The sequence below is a fragment of the Pteropus medius genome, unplaced genomic scaffold, assembly GCF_902729225.1.
Source record: "Pteropus medius unplaced genomic scaffold, Ma_sr-lr_union100, whole genome shotgun sequence".
NCBI lineage: Eukaryota > Metazoa > Chordata > Mammalia > Chiroptera > Pteropodidae > Pteropus > Pteropus medius.
In genome coordinates this window covers 16,937,238-16,957,484 of record NW_024349796.1, presented here as the reverse complement: position 1 = coordinate 16,957,484, position 20,247 = coordinate 16,937,238, and the positions used below count along the sequence as shown (strand labels likewise).

Genomic DNA, 20,247 nt, shown 5'->3' with positions numbered 1-20,247 from the left:
CACGGTCCTGGGCGGGGACCTGGGCTGTCCCCCTGTGGCTGGTGGCCGGGAGCAGGGAGGTGGCAGGGCAGGAAGCCGCTGGCTGAGCCCCAGCTCACCCCTAGGGCTGAGTTTACTACCACGTTAGAGCCCCCGGGAGTTGAGGTGGAGGCGCCCGGGGCTCTGACTGTCACATGTCAGCAGATGGCCTTCTCCTAGTGTGACAGCAGCTTCCCTAGGACGGAGAGGCCGCCGCCCTGCCCCTGCCACACAGGCAGAGCTCACACGCCCCCCGCCCCCCAGCCCAGTCACACACCCCTCCTAACTCAGCACGGGGACACTTCTTCATTTGAATAAGAGTCACGATTTAGACCACCCAGGATGGGCTGAAAGTGTCTACTCTGCCTGCAAATACAGGACGAAGAGAGGACTGTCCTTGTCACCGTGACTTCCATCGTCTACAAAATGGCGAACCAGCGACTGAAAATAGAAGGGAGCAGGTCGAATGGGACCCGTCAGGACAGAACCGGCTTCATCTGCTCAAGTGCGTCACAAAGAAAGGGCGTATTTTAATCTCACTCGCCTGGTTCCAGGCTGTGGAAGGGATTCGGCTCACTCTATGAGATTTACTCTTCTGATCCCCAGAGATCGTGTGGATGAGATTCTTGGATCCTTGGACAGACACCAGCTGCTTCTGTTGTGTTTTGTGTTAATCTCTGTTTCTTTGAAATGCAAGAGTCGGGTCCACGTTTTGCTGCTGACTGCCCATGGTGACGGTTTTAAAGGGACATCCATGAGTCTGGGCTCTCCCAACAGGTGAGGGCTGATCGCAAGAGCGCGGAGGGCTTCCGTGAGCCTGGATGTGAACTGCTCTGCCAGCTGGAAGCTTACGAATGTTGCACACTGCAAACGCCATATGTACACACACAAAAAACAGTGCAAAGTAAACCGAAATTAGGCAAAATTCATACCGCCAAATATGCGCTCGAGAATTCTCATCGTGAAATTAAAAGAAAAAATGTTATCTAACATTCTACACGCGTGTGCACTGTTTGTTATATTTATATTGGTATGCATGTCTCTGTGGAAATTACACGACATACTTGCAAGATAAAATCATGAATCACCATAGTTTAAAGCCAGCTTTTAAAAATCGATTTGTATTAAGAGAATCTAACTGCCCGACTAAAATTTTGTTGTAGCTTTACGAGTTGGCTTTCAGGATAAGTCAGTTCTCACTAGTAAACACTAATAGGGAATTTACAGTAATTTTACCAGGCGTGTGATAATGCTGTGATATTTACGTGAACACAGGAGATCGTTCGTCATTTTTGTCTACTCAGGCCGACATCTTTAGGAGCCAAGCGGCGTGACTTTTTTTATAATGCTTCAAACAAAAATTATCGGAGAGATTCTGACTAAGGTCCCCATTAATAATCTAGTGAGATGTACATGGAAACTAATACGGAAAACGTTGTCGTTAAATTTTTATGTTACTTGTAGACGGGTAGGTATGCATGCGCGGGTTGAACCGTTTAATAAATGAGACGTATATTTTATTTCGTAATTCCTCCTGTGCTTAACAATGCGGCTTAGCTGTCCCTACCCTGTCACCCTGCCATGGCCCTTGCCTGGATCAGTCAGGTGTGAGCGGAAGGCATTATCTCTGGGCAGCAGCACCGAGGAGGCCTGCGGAATCACCAAAGATCAGCCTGGGATTGTCATGAATTAACACTGAAGTCGCTCACTCTGGACTTCTTGTTAACGAAGCAATAAATGCCGGCAGCCTTGAAACTATACTTGAGAGGCTCTTTGCTTATGAATCAATTCTTGCTGGCAGAGGGCAGAACATCCAAGGAGCCATTTGGGCCGGATGGTAAGTGGTAAGTAGGTACGTCGCGGGTATGGTTGTAGGAATCCAACTTAACGGAAATCTTAATTGATAACATGTGATGGGATAAACTACATATATATTTAGTTATTCTTAGGTTAGAATTTCTTCTCAATAGCCAAGGCAGTTTGGTCTAATGGAACAGGGTTGGCCAGACAAACTTAATCAAAAAATTCACTCCTCCGTATTTTAACTTTGTGACTCTTGGCCACGAGAGTTTTGTGCCTCTGTTTCCTCGGCTGCGAATAATTACCTGGTGATCTAAGGTTGTTGTCAGAATTCGCTGACATGATCCAGCGCCTGGGACGTGGTGAGCGGCTGGTGAAGCGTCTCTGCGCATCAGCTTCCTCGACGAAGTCCCGGGTTGACGTGAGAACCACACGATGTGAATGTCTATCAGAGAGAAAGTTCTCAATTAATATTCGTCACTCCACCCTGAGAACAGTAACCGCGGCAAGTTATTATGCGACCGTTAATTGATGCTCAGCTCCAACTGTTTCTATACACAATTTCTGGTGGAAATAAAATGCACAGTCAGAGGGAGTGTGCGTTTTTCCAATCTGCTGGAATAATCTGCGAAGCGTCAGCATCTGCTTAATGAGAAGTTCTTGGAGGTCAGGAATTGAACCTAAATAGGAGGGGGCGATAAAGACCCAGACATTCTGTGTCCATTGGAATTAACGTCGAGATGCACGTCGGGTGACGGGGGAGACGAGCAGAGCCGTCTGCTAAACACCTACCCACTCCGGACTCTCCCGTGAGGCTCGCTGTCTGCCTCCGGCATCTGCTTTGTTACAGGGCAGAAGCCCGAACTCATCCCAGCGAAGTCTCACCGTGGGTTCTCCCCACTTAGAACGCTTTCCTGACCCGTGTCCTTGGCCTTGGATCATTAAACCTGTAGCTGTTAGAGCCCAGATATTGGCAGCTGTGTCTCTGACCACGGCCGGCAACCTGGCCGTGAACCCTGGGACCCGCCATCTGGTTTAACGATGTGGTTTTGTTTTCTGCTGGAGCCCGAATAGTTCCACCATTATATTGCTTGGCCCGATCAAACGGCAGTGATGTGTGACTTCTGGGTGGTGGCTCAACCAGACAGTATACAGCTCACCGAGTTACCTTTTCCTGCTACGAGATCCTGGAGGCGGGTCCATCGCTGGTGTCTGAGTGACTATCAAGGGCAGAGAGAGAAGGGTCCCCGCCAGCCACGTGGTGAGCAAGAAACAGAACTTTCTACTGTCAAGCCTCTGTGATGCTGAGGCCGTTGGGCGAGAGACTCTGAGGAATTGACTCACGCCATCACGGCGGCTGAGAAGGCCCTAGATGTCCGGCTGGAGGCCGGGACAGTCGACAGTGTGATTCAGTCAGAGCGAAGCCCTAAGAACCAGGGGAGACGATGGCGCAGATCCCAGTGGGGGCGGGAGATGAGAAGCCCGTCCTCCCTCCCCTATTGTTCCACTCAGGCCCTCAGCGGGTGGGATGACGCCCCCCACATTGGTGGGGCGGGGGGAGATCTTCCTGGTGGAGCCCACCCGCTCCGATGCTGATCTCAGCCCCAAATGTCCTCACCAACTCACCCAGAAATGACATCCTATCCGGGAGCTGCTTTGAAAATGGATGCTCGCTCCAAAATCCCGGACAGCAAGGTGTGTGCTGCAGCCTGTTTCCTCGGGGCCCATGGACGTCTTGGAAAGCTCGACCCTCTGGAAAGCTTGGAGTAAATGCTGCGGTCGGCAGAGAAGCCTCTGTGACCAGCCGCGTGCTGTCCGCCCGGCGTAGCCGCCATCGTTCCGTGCCCCGAGTCAGCTCGCCGATCGCTGGTCGGGCACTCCTTCCTCGGGGCGAGGCCTGAGGTCCAGATCACCCAGATGGGAAATTCGCTGTCATTCCACAGACCTTCCGAGGACCTATCGTGTCAGGATGTTAGATAATTCACATTTCTTAATAAAGAGCTAGAAAAAGTGAAAACGTCATCCTACCCGACTTTAATAGTTACCTACCCTTACGCTCCATCGACCGTCGGTCACTGTCCTCTTCCATCTCTTCAGAGAAGGGAGAAGCTGGCCGCCCACGTGCCAGCCGTCCTGCAGGGTGCTCGCCTGCCTGCGGTTGCCGGATAAAATACAGGACACCAAGTCTTTGCAAACATTTGGGACATGTTGATACTCTGAAATGTGTCATTTGTGCTAAATTCTAATTTAATTGAGCGCCCGGCGTTTTTGCTGCTAGATTCGACGACCCTCCCCTTGAACCAAGGAGGAATTGAGGCACGTGACTTCAAGCACTCAGTCTATCCACGGCATCACCATTTCTGATAAACCCAGCTAAGACCGAGAGTGGAATTTAAGACGGGGAAGGAGGTGATCAGTAAAAGAAATTTGCTAATCCAGCAGAACTGTACCCCAAATGTAATCCCTTTCACGAGCACCCCCTCACCAGACCAGATGACCCGTATGTAGTCCAGACTTGTGGTCTAAAAAATGGGAATGTGACAAGTAATAACAAGTGTTGGAGAGGTTGTGGAGAAATAGGAACCCTCATCCACTGCTGGCGGGACTGCAAATTGGCACAGCCGCTATGGAAAACAGTATGGAGGGTCCTCAAAAAACTAAGAATTGATCTTCCATATGATCCAGCAATCCCTCTACTGGCTATTTACCACAAAGACTTGAAAACCCATATCCGAAAAGAGATTTGCACACGAATGTTCATAGTGGCACTATTCACAGTGGCCAGGACACGGAAGCAACCGAAGTGTCCTACGATAGATGACTGGCTAAAGAAGCTGTGGTCCATATACACGATGGAATATGACTCAGCCATAGGAAGATGTGAGATACTGCCATTTGCGACAACATGGATGGGCCTCGAGATAATCATGCTCAGCGAAATAAGCCAGACAGAAAAAGCTGAAAATCACATGATATCACTTATATGTGGGATATAAACCTAAAAGCAACAAATGACCAAGACAAACAAACAGAGACTCACGGACATGGACAATGGACTAATGGTTACCAGAAGGGAGGGGAGAGGGGGGAGATAGATGGGGAAAAACATTTAAATCATTTCTTCAATTAAGAAAATAAATAAAAAACAACAACAAAGAAACAAAATAAATAAGTTAATTAAAATGATTTAATTTGAATAAAAATAAATAAAAAATAAAAATTGGCAATGTGTCCACCACAGGAGACATTCGAGGTGGTCCACTGAGGTGCAGGGAGAAAAAATGTAAAAACATTGGTTTTAAATAAGAAAGAAGCATTGTGCTATAATTTAATGGAAGAATTGAGCCTGGTCTTCTGTCTCTGTCAGGAGGTGTGACATGTCACAGCAAAGGGGGTCGAGGGAGAAATGCATACATCATTTTGCGGCACTATTAAATGGAATGTTTAAAAACGTTTCCAATTTTGGTGCTCTGATTTGCCACAGAGGACACAGCATCTTTAAAAATTTATGGGTGCCATTTTCTAAACTTAGATGTTCCCATACAATTTCTGCAGAGTTGAAATTCATTTTCAAAAATATAAAACTGCAAATCTTCCAATTATTGTGGGGAAAAAATAGCCCATGGACGAGGGATGACAGGAATTTACCGTATAAATTTCAGTAAAAATTCTTTGTTTCATTGGTAGATGAAATTTAGAACCATAATTTAATAGGCACGGTTAATAATGCATTCCTTCTTCTTTTGGATCTATATATCAACGTGGCGTGCATTTTCCAGATATGATGACCACTACAACCGAGTCTCAGAAGCATGTTTATATTTTCTGTGTATGAAAATGTTTTTCTACCTCTTTGTGAAAACAAAGTTTCAATATTTAACCTGGCTTTTGCTTCAAAATTTGGTGGAAAATGGATAATTCTTTATTTTTTCTCATAATACATAGTTCGGCAGTGCTATAATATCTAATGTGATCATTTCTACTGTAGATTAAAACCTATTTCCTTTTAGAACTACTCAGAAAAATCACCTACAGCTCTGAATTTGAAGATGATGGCTAGATTATTTTCTTTCAAAAATAGTTTTGTCATTTTTTACATCAGTAAAAGAGAGTGCTATCTACCTATTATTTTTTCTCTCTTTTTTGTTAATTTACCTTTTAAAAAAAATCAATGCATTTATAAAGTAATTGGATTTTGAAAATGAATCAGTTCATTTTGTATTTGGGAATAAAGAGTTAACCCACAAATTCAGAAAATATTAGCTGGAGCAAAAAACGGATAACTTAGTTCCTTAAAGGTGCTACGAATTCTTGAAGAGCTGAGTAGAAATAATTGGACTAGAAACCAGATAAACTTAGAGGTCAGTAATATACATAAATGTGACTTTTTTTTTTGTATCGGCAGCTCGGTCTCAATGACATAAAGTTAAAAGTCTTCCTAAACTTAGGACATATATAGAGTCACAATTTTATGATGAATGAAAAAACATTCTTAGTATCTTGACAAAGCCATATTTTACAGGCAAACTAAGTATAATTAAGGAAAATATTTTAGGGGTCTCAATTTATTGTCGGACGCCATTTTTCTAGGTACAAGGTATGCAGTAGAAATGATATATACATACAAAAATATCATGTCTGCTGATTTTTTCCAACCTGGCTAAAGTAACTGAGTTTTCTAAATAGTGACTCTCGTGAATGTTTTAGTAACTTTGCAAGAAAAGTCCCCAGAAATTGACACGTAAACATTACTACACAGTGACAGCAGGTTATTAGAATAAAGTGGACCCTGGGCCTCAGTGCCCTCAGGTCTTTGTGGGGACCTTGTGGGTTCTTAGGGTTTCACTTGGCTACATACCTCTGCAGCACACTGTGTTTGAAACACGAGTTACTGATAGATTGTCACCAGCTTTGTGGTTACCAAAACCGCTCTGAGAAATATGAGAAAGAAAGGAGGAAATAAGTTAAGAAAGGAAAGGCCCAGATGAAGCAATTTAACATAATAAATACCCTATTTCTGAGCTCTTTCTGAGGTTGCGAACCCTTCTCCCAGGATCATCCAAGGCCTTTCCCTCCTCTTGATTCTCCTCAGCTTTACAGGGATATCTAGAGACACAGCGTTAGGATCTAAGCCCTGGTCCCCAGCACCCCACCCACCTGAAAAGCTTGCCTTTGGAGGCTCAGCTTATCTGCTGCCTCCTCGTTTCTGAAAACATCCATGATGAATTCAGACCATTTTGCGCAATGCTTTCTCAATGATTATCATCCAGATGTCGAAAATGCTGTCTTCTCGGTTGGAATGTGAGCTCCACAAGGCAAGGCACACACACACCCTATTCATCTTCGCAGGCCCAACACTTAGAACAGACCAGCTCAACACCGACAAATGTCAAATTCAAAAGAATATGACAGAGAAGAGGAAGCCGAGAGAGAAGCTGACGGCGGCGCATTGATTAAATGAATGGAGAAATGAATACATGGTATTTAGAGGAGGTATTGGATGTGTCACAAGTTGTTTTCAGAATTTCAGGAATTGGATAGCACATTTCTCATTGAATATCCCGTTAGGCAAACAATCGACTCAGCCCTGAGCACTGGATGAAACGAAAGCCCAGGAGTGGGGAGCTGCAGCCAAGTGGAGTAGGCAGCAATGAAAACTCTGCACTAAATCAAAGCCGGGCAGGTCATTAAAATAGAGCTGTCAACTCAAAGAGCCTGAGCGTAAACTCAGAATCCACATCCGAAGCAAAGGAGTAGGAACGAGGAGAGCTGGATGAAAGAAGAAAAGCAGAACGAGAGAAATCCCGAAGGCAAGGAGACCAATTACTGCAGTTCCTTGTGCGCCAATAATGGCCCTGGCGTTCCATAGCGACCGAGTGCCAGAGTCGGGAACAGGCTGTCTGCATTCAGGTACGGCCTCTGCGGCTTCCTGGACGCCTTCCTTTAAGCAGGACATTTTCTCATTTGTAAACCAGGGATGACCACAATACCTACCTCACGGGGTCGGTGTGAGAATTAAATAAAATGTGTCTGGAAAGCATTTAGCATAGTTCCTAACACATAACCAGTATTAAATGTTAGCTATTGTGCTTCGGAGGTACTGATTCAATTTGGACAGATGAGATAAAGGAAGAGTTGTTTAAAAGGGAGGTCTTGGGTAGGGTGATGGTATTTATCTGTTTGCTTAGCCCAGTCCTGGTTTATGTATGTTGTCTTCGTATCTTACTTGGTCAGTATGTTCTTTTCACCATCATAGAAACTTGAAAAAATGAAATGTGTCAGAATGTTTTTAGGATGTCAAGATAGGGATTAATTTTCTGAAAATGAGATAAAAGATACAAATTATAAAGAAAAAAATGTTAAGTCAGGCTGTGGAAAATTTAAAATTGCTGAATAGAAGACAAATATTTCCTCAGATGAAAAATTAGACTAGTAATCAAGAAAAAACAGGTAAAACACAATGATGATTTTGCTTCTGTAGGAGACGGAGGTGATTGCAGGTCAAACATCCCTCAGGGACCAAGTAGAAAAGCTGGACAAACAGCAAAGGATTTAAATAGACAAAGTATGTTGTTTAATTACAGTGCGAAACTAGAAATCGATAGCAAAAAGATGACAAAATACCTAAATATTTAGGAATCAGATGATGTATTTCTAAATAACCCATGGGCCAGATAATTAAATAAAATGTAGATGATATCAGTTAGAAGTAAAATATCAAAACACTGGGAAGTAGCTAAAGCCATGCTTAGAGGAAAATTTATAGCCGTGATGAGTATATTAGCAGAAAGGCTGAAAACCAACAAAGGGCTTTCATTGGTCTAAGTGTTCATTTAAAGACACTTGAAAAAAAGAGCACATGAAACCCCCCAAAAAGTAAAAGAAAGGCAATAATAAATGTAAAAACAGAAAGCAATGAAGGGGAAATGTATTACAGAACAAATTAACAAATCCAAACGTTGTTTCTCCAAAAAGACTTATAAAAGTGATAAACCCATGTTGACACATTTTTTTAAAGGTAAAAATAACTAATACTGAGAATTTTAAAAAAGGTTATTACTACAGATACTTATTCCAGACAGGCATGTACACTCAGAGACTCATCATATTAATTTTTCACTGGTTTCAGTTTTTACTGTGGTCCCCAGTTTTGGAATTCAGTACACCCTGGTCATTTTGCAGTGGGTGCAGTGTCTCTGGTAGAGAGGGGTCAGTTTTTAGCTACCAAAATTGAAAAAAAACAAAAGATGATTAAAACTAATATATATATATATCAACAGGAACTCACGTGCGTCATTTCTGAACTCAGCCCTTAAAGTCACGTTCTTGCCACACGTCCATATTTTATGTCCTCGCGAGAATGCGGTGCTCTTACTATTTTACAGCAATGTTTCGGCGAATAAATCAAAACAGGCTATTTAGATATTTTTGGTCATAGAAAAAACTATTTATCAGAAAGGCCATTATGAAAAGCAATAGAACGTTTACGTGCGACTATTGCATTCGGAGATAAGTTTATGAAGCAGAAAGCCAGATTTGGGGGAAATCTATTCACCCATATATCACTTGCCATAAATAATAGAAGATTTCCTGTCTTTCCATGCTATGTAACATGGAAAGCCTCAGTAACGCGATCAAAATACGCATCGACGGTTCTCATATTGCATTTCTTACCCTCTTATAATGAATGACTCAGGCCACCGAAAGTTTGAGCAGGTGTATTGAGGAGTCAGGTAACATGAACTTTTGTCTTCTCCAGTTACTTGTTTTCATTTTGGACATATAAGCATTGATTATTTTTTTCTCTCTAGAGAACATTATGTCCCCCAAACATGGGTAATAAATGTCACAGTGTTCCACAGGACACACGTTAGTTATTCCCGGGGGTATTGTGGTTATATGCTGGGAGAGTAGAGAAAAGTTTCTTTCCATCCAGGCTGTAGGATAATTTCACAGATGCTCCGAGGCTCCAATAACCTTGAACTAGGACACCGCCCTGCAGATCCGCTGTGGGAACATTTGTTGCTTTGTTGAGTTTGTGCTTCTCGTTTTATTTACTGATTTACAAAGAGCAAGACAGTTGAGTCCCACTCTCAGCTATGACCATGGAAGGCCCAGCCCCTCAGCCCCAGACTGGCCTTGTACAAGCCTGGAGACGGGTGCGGGGGTGCGCGGGGGTCTGGGCGTCTGGGCGTCTGGGCGTGGACAGTGGGGGTTCCCTGGAGTAGCAGCTCCACGGGAGGGAGAGGAGGGGCCGTGAAATAGTTTAAAGGAAACTGATGCTCAAGTTATTCTAAAAGACAACATTGAGCCAGACACGTAACGGGGTGATACACTGCATTTGCACACAGTTTAAGATAATTTTAAGATTAACACTTAATAGAAACGTCGTGCTTCCACAGGACGTGTGCCATCCAGGATGGCAGCGGCTTTGCATCTAGAGCGGCTGTGGCAGGCACTGTGGGGAGCATGGGAGACTGGGGAGAGCATTGAGCTGCTGGTTGTCCCCCCTCCCAGTGGGAATACGGCCAGGCGCTGCTCAAAACAGGTGTAAAATGTCCAAAAGGCGTAAAATGACCAAGAGATTGTCTTTGAAAGAATTAAATATGGCAATGCAGGCGAAAGCTCTTCGCGAACTGGAGAAGGAAAAACAATCTTGTTTTCATCCTGTATTCCTTCATTTAGCCGACGTGGATCGAGCCCTAACGAGCTGTCGAAACCGCACTGGGCCCGGTGCTTCTCTGCGAGGGGCCGGCAGGCTGGAGGCGAGGCGGGCGACTCCGCCACTCCAGCGATGGATGTCGTCTCGGAGTTTAGTGACCCTGGAAGGAAGGCCTGATGACGGAGGAATAAGCCACAGCGGGGGCCCCAAGGGGACCGTGGGGCTGGGGAGCACGTGTGGGGAGTCGGGCCAGATGCGTGTCCTCTCCAGCGACGTGACGAATGAAGCCCGTGGGAGGCCGGGAGGCCCTGCACCAGGCTGGAGACCTCCCCGCGTGCCACGCGGAACGTACGAGGCTGGAAAACGGATCGAGACGTCGAGGGAAAAGCAGTTCCAACGTGATACGTAACGCGGGTCCCCCAGCCGGATGGCACTCAGTGCTTGGGAGGGCGCACGAAAAAATGCTAATCGTGGTTACTGCGGGGTGACAGAGTTATGAGCCGGTTTTATTTTATTTCCCCCCGTCTTCTGTATTTTCCAAATTTTCTTCACGGACTATAGATTGCTTTTGTAATTGAGAGAAAATTCAAAACAGATGGGGGAGCCCAGAAATATGAGCGCAAAACCAAACAGGTAATAAAGGACAATCACTCCCAGGCACAGAGGAACGGAGAGTGACACACAGCACACGGCGGGGGCACCGCGGGCGATCCGGAAGGGGACGGATGTGACACATTCGCTGAGCTGCTTCTCCTCTCCGCCCCACACCCAGCCTCCCTCCCTCGCCCGGAAACACCCATCGCAACTCAGCGACACGGAGCGAACCTCACACGCACACTCACTTCCCCTTTCTTGACATGACTGGATGCCCCGAATGTCAAGGGCACAGCGGCCGTGCCCAGCGTGCCCTGACCATCGCTGCGTGGCTGCGGACACCACTGACTTTGCTGTCACACGGTGGGCTTTGGCGTATCACAGAGGCTAATTGAAGTCGAGAAAATTCTCTCTCGGCCATTTCCTGCTTCCTTCTCGCCTCCATCTCTCGGCTCTCATCTTCGCTTCCAGTAAAACACAGAGCAGAGATAAATAGATCCTCAGTCCAGTCCCGGGACTGCGCTGCGGCCTAAGGACCCCGCGTGACCCTGTGGCCAGGTCCAGCGACGTTCCTCTGAGCGGGGCATCGACGCCCCCGTCCAGGCAACCGGAAGCCCCTCCTGAAAGCGCGTCCTCAGGGAATCCAGGCCCGTCCCCTGACACTGTCCGGTGGCTCCTGTTACCTGCAAGTCGGGTTCTGCATCCACCTCGACGCGACACCTGAGATGAGCTACGTAAAAGAAAAAAAGATTTTAAATTCAGCCAACGGAAGCAGCAACAGGCACAAAGTAGGCACAGCCTGCTCCGTCTTCTTCATAAACTCTTTTCGTCCACTCTGTCCCTCCGCCAGTCCCAGCCGAGCCCCAGGCCCTTCCGGCGGCTTCGTTCTGCCTCGTCCACGAGCGACGTTGTCACCTTCGCACCGCACGGGGCCCTGGGGAGGCAGCATTGCCCTGTCTCAGCCGCGGGTCCCGGCGTCACCTCAGGTGTGTCTTAGACTCAGCTGCCCAGGGTCACCTTGACTGGTGCCACAAACTTTGCATTTGCTAAACGCTTTAGCTTTGATTCGGGGGTGACTCGCATTATTCGTTCTGGAAAACGCAGTCCACGTAGTTCAAAAAGGACTTGCGACCATACAGGAGTCCACGGCAGTGCGCAGAGGGCATCCTATAGCGGGGGCCGTTGGCATAAATGGGGTTGACCCTGACCTCGAATCAGACAGACCTGTGTTCAGATTCCTTGAGCGCCATCGTTCACCTGCATGACCTTTAGGAACTTACTTGGCTTATTGGAACCCTAATTTCCTTAACTAATAAGGGGGGTTATTATCACCTAATACAGAAATTGTTTAACGTTTTAAGGTTGTAATGTCCACAGAGTCCCCCGCACAGTGACCGGCAATAACGCGCAGTAGGTTACGATCTTCCACCTGCGCCTTCCACTTGCGAGCGGCTACCTTTTCAGGTCAGAGGTCAGCTGTCATGGTCACGTCTCTTTAACCGAGGTTCAAAGGAGCAAACCCCAAGACCAAAAATCCTTGAGAGATATGTTGTCCTGCCTAAGAGTGCAGGGGCGAGTTGTCACGGGGTGGCCCAGCGTTCCCGTCACATCACAGTGTCTTGGGAATCATCTCAGGCCAACTTGAGGGCAAAGCCAGACACCCACTGGTCTTAGAATCGACCTGACGATTTTCTTGAATAAGGAAGGACCTCAGCTCAGCTGAGATTCCAAGAATCACTTCCAGCCTGGCACTGAACCCCAGGAGGAAAAAAAACACACCACATTTTATTTCTATATGTACATAAATTTTATATATATTATTATATATATTATTCATATATATTATATATATAGGGTGGAGAGGAAGGAGAAAGAGAGAGACGTAGAAAAAGACAGAGAGAGACAGACAGACAGACAGACAGAGGTAGGGAGGAAAGGAGGAAGGGAGAGAAAGGGAAGGAAAACTCGTCGAATTCCTTGAAGGAGACACCGAAAAAAATCATCTGTTAAATGTCGACCTTCTGGCACCCTGAAACCTTGGATGGTACAGCCAGTAAAACCATGAACTCTTTAAAAGTTATCAAACTTAAAATGTTCGGATCGAGCTGAAAAATCAGAATCTGCCTTTGATGGTGTCTCTTCAACGAACCCTTAGCTCTTCTGTGACCATCTCTGCACAATTCTTCTTCTCCCTAAATTAAGAGAGTAAAACCTCTGCCAGAGAAAATACTCTCAGAAACAGCCCTTCAGATAGACTCGTACGGATAAGAAATCAAGAAATCGAGGAGAGGCAGAAAAAGAGGCAAAGAGTGTGACGCCCTCGCCTGACCGGCCACTTTCGCTGACCTGCGGACGGAGAGGGTGCCCTGATTTCCAGCAAGACCTGTTCTTGAAAGAGGACGCACTGGTTTTTCCAGATCGAGTGCCAGAGGGCACCCTGTGCTCCAGCTTATCTCCTCACCCCTACCCAGGAGAAACACCCAGAAGGTACAAAGACGTGAAGGTCCATCCTGGCGGCAGACCCAGCAGCTGCAAAGGCTCTGGGTCTGTGAGAGCGAAGCCACCTGTGCTGTGTCACGGGAGACGTCTGCTGTCCTTCCCTGAAAGCGTCAGCGGCCCTGGACACGCCTCCAGTCTGAAAAGCGGCCTCGGGTTGAAGAAAAACCTGGGGCAAGTTTCCCGAGCGTTTCTCTGCCACACGCTGTCACCCTAAGCAGAAGTTCTAGACACTCTCGGAGCCAGCTGGACTTTCAGGAAGCCGAGGAATGACACGGGACGGCTAAAGCAAGGAGCCGAATGCCCAAGCTGACCTCCAGGCCACTCTGCTCTCGGGAGTCCTTGGACGTCAGACTGGCCGACAGGGTCACCTGCGTTTCCAACCTTCTCGCTAGATAGGAAGGTACTGGTTCACGACAGCCGGCCCACGACAGCAGCCCTAGGACGTGGCCTCCTAGTTATGGGAGATGAAGCATCATGGACAAGTGATTTATCTAAAGACTTTACATCTTATAACATGACAATGACCCTGCACCCTGGCCTGTCCTTAACATCTAGAATAGGACCTATCGTGTACTGATAGATACTTATTGGATGGATGGATGGATGGATGGATGGGTGCATGGGTGGGTGGGTGGGTATACTGTTTACACTGTGATAGACAGTTAGCTTAACTACTTTTTGTGCATCGTTGTGTTGAACTTACAAGCTCACAATCACCCTACAGGGCACGAGGCATCAGTCTCCCCATTTTTAAGATAAGAAGATGAGCTTCGGAAAGGTCCCTCAACCCGTCCAGGCTGGAAACAGAACTGTCTGATTCTGAACTCCTTCAGCCATGCGCTGTCATCCCATCTCGGATTAAAATCAAGGATTATTAAGAAACTATCTGATAACGGCCCTAATGGCAGCAAAAGAATGACCTCAGATTATTCTAAAATATCCTTTTAAGAAAATTAAACTTTCCTATGTTTAGTCACGCCTTCGGGCAATGCATATTTATTAAGTGACTACTGCTGTGTGCCAAGGACACTGCCAGGTTCTGGGGCGGGACAGACAGAGAAGCCTTGGGCCCCAGTCCTTGGTGATCGGGAGAGACACACACGCAAGTGGAAACCATCACCCAGAGGGCTGCGCGCCATTCTGGGGGAGCCCAGGGCGCTGCGGGCATGCAGAAAGGGGCTATCTCCCCGCTCCTCCGAAAACGTCAGACCCACGACACGAACTCAGGCAGCACGGGCTGACAGCGCTCGGCGGGGCTGATCGCGAACTGAGGTCCATCCAGGCGTCTGTCCGGCGTCACGCTGCCCTAGTCTCATTTGTCATTTCCAGCTGTGGGAAACATTAGTCTAGCTCTTTTCCAGATAAACAAACAAACGAACGAGCAAACGAAAACTCTGCGTGTGTTAAGAATTAAAAACTGTGAAAATTCTCTGTTCTCAGGCATTTCGGTTTCTCATCTCTTGAGCGTCTCTCGCAGTTCTCTCTCTATGCGTCACATTCCTTTTAAGTTACGGAGCCCAAAGTTAGAATCGGTCCCCTTAAAGGCATCGGGACACTGATGGGATCATATGAGAGCCCGTGTCCTGCTAGGCTACTCTCGTTTACCCATCCAGGGTCACGTGGGCAGAGTTCTCTTTGCACAAGCAATTCTCGAATAACGAACGTACGTACCTTCGATGTCCCTCCAAGTCCCTTAAATCACACCAAGCTCGATGCTGTTCCCGTTTCTCTTAAATCACACTCCTCCAACTTCTGAACTTCTCCAGTTTTCGGAAATGTCCACGTGGTATAGGTTTTCGGTTCACTTTTAAGCAAATTAATAGTTCAGGAGAAGAAACTAGCAAAAGCAAACACACACAAATAAGCTGCAGGTTCCAGTTAAATGACTCACTAATTCCAGTGTAAATACTTCTTATTTACAGTAAACAACCAAAAACAATTGTCTGTTTACACTAAAAATACCTGCCCTACCTGATGGACAAGGCATTGTGTGCTGTCAAAAAAACAAGAATGCTTTATAGGAGTTCATGGTTTTTAAAGGTCGGGAAACTATTTTGAAAAATAATTGAATAACCATTCTGACTCTCAGCAAAATATTTCAGGTGCTGTCACCGTTGCAACAGTTGGGTGGAAATATAGAAACATCTCTTTTAAGATTCATCTCTGATTTATAACTGTACTTCGCTGAAACTCCTACTAAAAATTAAAAAAAAGAAAAAAACAATGATAAAAGTCTTTGTAATAGTTGATGCTTTTGTTTGTCACTTTGGTGCCGGGCATAGAAAAACACATTGGATTTGTTGCGGCTGACAGATACATAGATAATAGACTAGATAAATGGATAAAGAGAAATATAGATACTAGTAGCTAAACGTTCTGTAGTCCAGATGTTTTTCTAAGTGCTTTCCATATATCAAATTATTTTATCCTCACAACTCGATTTCTTACTAGTTGAAAAATCAGAGGAACAGAGAAGTTAAGTAACTCCCTCAAGGATGCATAGCAGATACATGACAGAATTAGGCTCAAAAGCAGCACCGACCAGCTCAAAGGTAATATGAGCCACGTATGTAATTTTGAACTTTCTAGTTGTCACATTAAACAAAGCAAAGAGAATTGGATGAAATGAATCCTTCTACGTTTATTTCATCTCGTGCATCCGAAACATTACCTCAACGTGCAATTGATAAAAATAATTAATACTATATTTTGAAGGTTCTTTTACGCATACTGTTCGAAATGCAGTGTGTAATTACACTCATCGTACATCTCATGTTGGACTCGCCGGTCAAGTTCAAGACCTCAGCGGGCAGGTACGGCAAGTAGCCAGTGGGTACCCTTTGGCACAAACAGCTCTAGAATCCAGACGCTTTTGATGATTATTATTATTTTTTGGAGGCTTGGCATAGATCAGTGGCAGGCTTCCACGGACCAATGTTTCAGATCGGGCGAATGGATTTAATTCACATAAATATATGTGGGTTCTACATAACGATGCAAGTATTTCACACCTGCTTTGACTTCGGGGGGAGCACAGCGCAAGCTGGCAGTGCCACCTGCCTTGGAGGAGACTTGTAACCCATCTTATGCAGATACTCCCGGCCGTCCCCCGGCTGCCCACGTGCCCAGGCTCCACCCTGTGACATCAGGGCCCCTCCTGGCCCCCTCTTCACTGCTCACCCCCGGCCCCCACCCGCCCTCCAACCAGCCCTTCCTTCTCTGACGAGCCCAGCTCCTGTGGCTTCGAGTACTTCTAACGCCCTTGCACACGCTTCTGTGCTAATGCGCCACATCCGCTGTGGCCAGGTGCTTCTTTGGCCAAGGGGAGATGACATCCTCGGAGCCCGGACAGTGTGCATGGGGACAGGACTCGCCCCGGGGAGAAGGCTGCAGGGGCCATTCTTTCTCTAGGTCTGGCTCTTGGCATGTGCTCATTGGCACCTCACCTCCCTTTTATGGAGGTTTCTGGAACATTCTCCAGGGTCACCAATGGGTAGCTCCAAGGGTGTCCCTTCTTCCCCTCCCTCACATGCCCACGAAGGAAGAAGCGGGTGAAAGGAACATTTGCAGCAGTCCTAGAAGATTAAAGAACAAAAGCCAAAACACACACAAAAAAACCTCACAGGAGGGTGGTGGGGGCGGGGTGGGGAGAATAAGGAACCCTCACCATGGCCTCCTGGTGGGGGCGGTCACGGGCGGCCGGCATGCAAAGCCGTCTCGGTTCACTGTGAGACGGCTGGGAAACACCATCTTCCCCCCAGTCTTGTGATGTCCTCGGTCCCCCAGGAGCAACTTCTATCCCGCCCCCGGACACGGGGGTCCCAGCCTCGTCACTGCCCCAACCGGTGTTCCAGCCCCGCGGGGTCCCACTTATTCCACCCCGAGGAACCTCCTCAGAGGCGCCACGTTTTCAGACCCCATCTCAGGCTCACCTGCTGCGTTGTCTCGTGGGGTGGCACGCGGGCAGGAGCAGAGAACTCCGGTGGCTGTTGGTGACAGGCGTCTACAAAACGGTCTGGACACACTGACCGCCGCCAGTTGTCCCTTCTCCTGCCACACGTCAATCATCCGACTTACCTACAGATGCTCGTTCTTTTCCATGCGAACCCCTCAGTGATCTGCTTCTAAATATCTCCACGGCGGGACGGAGTTCCCGGCGGGACGCACACGAAGGTCTGCGTGACGTCCTCGTCCCGATTTGGCTTCTCAAGAGCCAAACGACCCGAACACGTGACCCGTGTTCTCTGCATCTCAGCTTCTTCATCTTCGAAGCGGGCGGATGGATGCCTGTCACACCTACTCCGTGGTGTCATCGTGAGACTCGACTCAGGCGACGCACGAGGAGGTGTCGGGCAAGGCGCCGTGTACTTCATCTGGAAGAAAGTGTCGGCGTAATTTTCGTGTACGTGTCTGAATGCCCACCGTGTGCAAAGCACTGCTCCAAGCACAACCACGGGTGTGGGGGCCAGGTGACACTCAGGCGGGTGACGCTCGGGCAGGTAACACTCGGCCGAGGCACACATAAAGTCCTGGAAGGGTATCGACGGAGAAGAGGTCGGTCAGGTCTGGGAGGATCTGGAAAGTTCCATCCTTTAAAGTACACATGCGAAGGGGTGGGGAGGGGTTGAATGATTTATTTTCTAGGCAAATAAGAGAGAATTTTTCCAGGTGGAGGAATGAGCCTGGATACAGGCGCGGGTGACGGTTTCTGGTGCCGAAGAGAAGTGAACGGTGTGGCGAACCAGCCCGGGGAGAGAGGGGAGAAACTCATAGGATGAGAGGAACGGGGACCCCCCCGCCCCCCACCATCCAGTGACAGGGGTTTTACACATTTACCGCTCGGCCCCGGCGAACGCACGAAGCGTGATGGGATCGCGCCCCGTAGGCGCGTCTGGACTTTTGTTTTCCTTTAAGATGGAAGTTTACAGTTTTGAAGTGACCTGGAAGCTCCAGGCCTCCAGGACCCCGGGAATCGACCCGCGTGTCACGGCTGCTCAGATTCAAGGGCTTAAGCAACATGGGCGAAGAGGAAGGAGCACATGATTCGCTGAACTGTGCAGAGGTGATGACGGCACGTATCAGAAGAGGAAGTCTGAGTAGAAACGAAACTGAGAAAAGGAGAAATTAAAAGATATGTACGCTGAACGCTGGCCGAATTTATAATTATAGCTATTCAAAACGTCCAACGTTAAATTCTTTTTCGAGTTAAGTACAGACATAAATCCGAGACGTTTTGCTGTGTTCTTTTAATATCCAACCACTAGAGCTTTTCCAGACTTTGTTTTTAAGGTTTTTTTTCATTTTTCAGTAACTTTTGGTTTGCATTTTGCACTAAGAGAAAAGAAATAAGAAAGTATTTCTAAAAGAGAGTCAAAGGGCAGAGGCCTAAAGATACAGACTGTGATTCCTACACTTCCTTTTTTTACAAAGTTGCTATGAGTAATATGCCCATTTCTCTTCCTCAACTGAAAAACAAAATCCCTTCTACTCTTTGGGATTTTGATAAAAATGGATAACCGCATGCTCAATTTATCAATGAAAAGAATAATAAATAATAATGACACCATTTAATACGATAATAAGTAATAGTATTGTTAAATCATGTTTCTTGCATAGTGACGCATAGAAATCATCGACGTTAGCATTCCGTTAAAACGGACACCAAAAATGATTTATACCTCTCAAACTACAGAAAAGTGTATTATTTGGTTGAATTTCTAGGTGGCAGAAAAACTTCCGTTAAATCAAGGGAGAGAAGTGATGTGTGCGACCTTAAAGAAAACATGGCGAAAAGTTCCTGCCGCTGGAACATTCACTGTGAGTTACACGCGTGTAGAAAGAGCTTGACGACCCCGTGTTAGCGGCGACGGTCACCGGGCGAGGCCTCTGTCCTCCTGAACCTCGACGCCATTTAGAAGCTGGCGCTGCTGCTGGATTCTGATCGGAATTAAATCCTGGTCTGACGGAGTCTGACAGCTCCGTCAGACCAGGATTTAACCTGGTCGTTGCTGAGTGTTTGAATTCGCCCTCGCGCCGATCAGTCCCAACGTGACTCATCCATGCACGTGGCTGCCGCGGCGGGAGAAGGTGCCGAACATCTTTTGGATTTCGCAGAATACGTCTTCTCTGTTCTCAGTGAATGTTCGGATGCGTAATGTCCTCTAAGATGACTTGAACGACATGCACGTTCATATTATATCGTTTGTGAAAACTGATTAGGATGAGGGGAAAAAAAGCCTCGCCCAGTGACGGATCTGCTTCGGGAGGGATCGCCGTGTGCTGGGCAAAACGGAAGCTTCTGCCGACGAGCATCTGATTCAGGACCTCGTCCAAAATCACGGCGACGTCGCGTCTCTCCGAGCTTTTAGGAGACTTGGCATCTTTCTGCCCCAGGAGGAAGAACCATCTCCCCCAAGCACCCCCGCCTGACCCCTCCCAGCCACCTCCTTCCGACCGACTCGACTTTCTCCTATAACTCAAGACTGGGCCTCTCTCGGGAGCGCGTGCAGGAGGTGGTCAATAAATGCTGCCGGCACGAGATTCGAGCAAGTGTCTCGTAACGGCGTCTGCCTCCCCGTGCACAGAAGTCGCCGATGGCCTCTGTCCCCTCGGTGAGTGCAAACCACAGCGAGGCCCAGGGCGGGCGGGGCCGGAGCCGGGGAGCCCTCCCGACA

General features: G+C 47.3%; 2 long non-coding RNA genes across 4 annotated transcripts in view; both read right to left on the bottom strand.

Moving 5' to 3' along the window:
- LOC120619230 (uncharacterized) overlaps positions 1-3,743 on the bottom strand; it is a 9,742-nt gene extending 5,999 nt beyond the window's left edge. The window contains exons 1-3 of one of the 2 annotated variants that reach the window (XR_005657421.1): positions 3,445-3,743; positions 2,124-2,263; positions 808-882 (exon numbers count right to left, since the gene is read on the bottom strand). This is a non-coding gene — a long non-coding RNA (uncharacterized LOC120619230). Of the gene's footprint in view, positions 1-807; positions 883-2,123; positions 2,264-3,444 lie in introns of those variants that run through there. The other variant, XR_005657420.1, reaches the window with a different exon arrangement.
- A 9,290-nt stretch (positions 3,744-13,033) lies between these two features.
- Positions 13,034-20,247, bottom strand: part of LOC120619229 (uncharacterized) — a 31,176-nt gene continuing 23,962 nt past the window's right edge. Inside the window, exons 2-4 of one of the 2 annotated variants that reach the window (XR_005657419.1) lie at positions 17,651-18,681; positions 15,245-15,410; positions 13,034-13,266 (exon numbers count right to left, since the gene is read on the bottom strand). This is a non-coding gene — a long non-coding RNA (uncharacterized LOC120619229). Of the gene's footprint in view, positions 13,267-13,447; positions 14,025-15,244; positions 15,411-17,650; positions 18,682-20,247 lie in introns of those variants that run through there. The other variant, XR_005657418.1, reaches the window with a different exon arrangement.